We start from the raw sequence: 3037 nt of genomic DNA, 5'->3' as shown, positions 1-3037 counted from the left end.
TTGTCAGGGTCATGTTGTACAAGGCTTACAATGTAGGTGTAATGCTACATTCCTGTACACTACTATGTTATACAACTACATTACACAGAACACTGACAAATTGATGCAAACTAACCATTATAAAAACATGTAATTCAAATAATGCTTTATTTGCATGGTGGCCATTATTGCAAGAACAAGTATCTGTAATGCCACAGGGGGCCTTTGGAGCCCTTGTCTGGACCAAAGATTAGCACTGTAACACACCGCACAGACTACAGTCGACTGCCAAGTAGCATGTACGTTTTGCGCAAGCGTACAATGAAATAACTTCCCATACCAGCAGGAATCTATTCATCATTCAACACAAGGGAAACTGGATACTCTGGTGAGGGAATTTTATGAATATGCAGAAATTAAATATAAGGAATATGTGCAAATCTTCACAGCTGGATCTTCTATTGTAGTCCTGAGTAACAGGGGGAAGTTTATAGAAGAACATCAAATTTGTTAAGTGTATTTACAGTGGAGCTATATGCTATATTGACGGCTCTGGAACGGCTGGGAGAATATAGACCAGAGAAGGCCCTAGTCTGTAGTGACTCTCTATCTGCCCTGTACAGTCTAAGATCAGGAACATCTACTCGACAGGATTTGCTCTATGAAATCATGACAGCACAAAGGCATTTGGGGTAATGAGAGGGTGGACAAGCTAGCAAAGCAAGCGGTGAGGAGGGGAAACAGAGATACAGTAATTGAATTATCAAATACAGAAGGAAAGAGCATTGTTTGGAAGGAAATAAACAAAAAATGACAACAGCACTGGGAACAACAAAAGGGAAGACATTTATTTAACATCCAAAAGGGTGTTGGTAATGTAAGGAGAGGCTGAGGAAATAGGAAAGAGGAGACAGTCATCAACAGACTGAGGATTGGGCATACTTAATATAATAGTACACTTTTCATCATGAAGGAAAACATCCAACAGGATTGTGTAATAGATGTCGAAAAGCAGAAACAGCAGCTCAATTGTTTGGGGTTAGGCATTGACCTTGAGTGGTTAAGGTTAGGATAGCCAATTGGTCAGGATGTAAGACCTGAACAAATCGGGCTACGTCACCTTACTTAAGCATGGACGCCTGGCCAATAGTAGTGTGTGAATGCGATTGAAGGGCGGGTCTTGCCCAGAAGTTGCGTGGATTCTATACTGCCGCAGAGAGGTCTACACGGTCTTTAAATTAAATATCAAGGTGCAGGATATTAGTTTAATTAACATAGGTTTATTTTGTAATGTGTAGGTATGTAGAGATCTTTTAAAAGACATTATGTTGGACTAAAATGCCTAAACAAGTAAATATGTATATCTCGTTGTAGGCTACAGTTGCCATTTTATGGACATGCAAAAATAGTTATTCCAATAGTTCAAACCTGTGTTTTTAGAAGGAACATTCAAACATAATGTTTGACCCATTGTGACAGCTCTAATTGTATTGCATTGATCAGATGACATTTAAAATATAAGAAGCTTTGAGTGTGCTTGTCAGTCGTTTGTTTTCTTCACTCTTGTTTTCAAGCTGAACAGCCAAGGGGACGTCGACAACCGCCAACTCCCTGTAAAAATTGTTCTGTAAAAGCAGGAATTGAAGAGGGGGAAAAAAAGTAAAAAGGGAATGTTGTTACATCACACAATGTTACACACCATTCTACTGCCCCTGTCCTCCAGTTGCATCCCTTCTCTCATCTATTAGTGTGTGTAAACTGGCACGTGTGTGACGAAACAAATTTCTGGCGTGCATGGGTCTGACATTTAACATAAACAGGTGTGAGAGAGACACATGGAAAAGGAAAGAGGGACAATGAGATGAAAGGTTGAAATTATTTACGACTTCGAGGATCATTTGAGGAGGGGGGATGGGGACAAAGACTGGCTACTTGTTTTACAGATACTTGTTTTTACAAAAATGGCTACCATGTAAATTAAGTATTTTAAATTTGACTTAGATGTTTTGTATAATGGTTAGTTTGCATCAATTTGTCAGTGTTCTATGCAGTAATGTAGTGTGTAGTGTACAACATACTACAGTGTACAGGAATGTAGCATTTTCTTACATTCTGAAAGATTACACCTACTTTGTAAGCCTTGTACAACATAACCCTGACAACACTGTACTTATTTATGGCCACAAAGAAAATTTGAATTTTTGTTACATTTGAGAAGGAGTAAGAGAGGGAGGATCAGTGAGAGCAACCAGGCCACCTAAGACCCCCAAGCTTAAGAGAACAGAATACAGAGTGACAACAAAGAGCCTGAGGGGAGCAGAGATTTTCTTTTGTTGGAGGGGGTTGGGGTTGAGGTCAAACTAAGGGAAAGACTGCATTGATAAGCACAAATGTCCACTTATCATCTGTCTGTCTGTCTCTGATGAAATACCCCTATCTGCAAATAGTCTGATGATCTTTGGAAGTTGTGTAAGAATGAACACACACACACACACACACATTTTTTCAAGCGGTGACTGAGGGAAAAAAATAGTCAATAGCAAAGGCTGTTATATCGCACGATGTTACACACCGTCCCACTGCCCCTGTCCCCCAGTTGCCTCCCTTCTTTTATCTATTAGTGTGTCTAAACTGGCATGTGGGTGTGACGGAACAAATCTCTGGCGTGCATGGGTCTGACAACAGGTGTGAGATGGAGCATGGACAAGGAGTGAGAAAAAGAGAGAGAGAGGGAGTGAGAGGAGGTAAAAGGTCAAAATCATTTAGCCCTGGCCTTAAATACATTCACAGGCTGTCTGTGGCTGTGCAAGTGAGTTTTACCATGTGTGTTTGATCCTATGCAATCCCATGATATAGTGTGCTGGGATGCCAATCTGGTCATAACTAACATCAAGTTGAATTTTCTCCGGAAGTTTCAGGCAAGTAATTGCCCGCTTGACAAAGGCTTCTAACACATGCATGGTGAAAGCTTAAGCTAGGCTGGATAAATAAGCACTATCTACTACGGGACGGAAAACGCTGACGGTAAAACTTAGCGATCACATGAGCAGTGTCTCTT

At 40.6% G+C, this 3037-nt stretch overlaps 1 protein-coding gene across 1 annotated transcript in view; it reads right to left on the bottom strand.

Moving 5' to 3' along the window:
• fabp3 (fatty acid binding protein 3, muscle and heart) overlaps window positions 1-3037 on the bottom strand; it is a gene marked incomplete in the record, with an annotated part of 12569 nt that overhangs the window by 4745 nt on the left and 4787 nt on the right.

Source organism: Etheostoma spectabile, chromosome 14 (assembly GCF_008692095.1).
Source record: "Etheostoma spectabile isolate EspeVRDwgs_2016 chromosome 14, UIUC_Espe_1.0, whole genome shotgun sequence".
Taxonomy (NCBI): domain Eukaryota; kingdom Metazoa; phylum Chordata; class Actinopteri; order Perciformes; family Percidae; genus Etheostoma; species Etheostoma spectabile.
The sequence above is the reverse complement of the archived record's forward strand: the minus strand, read 5'-3'. Positions and strand labels throughout refer to the sequence as shown.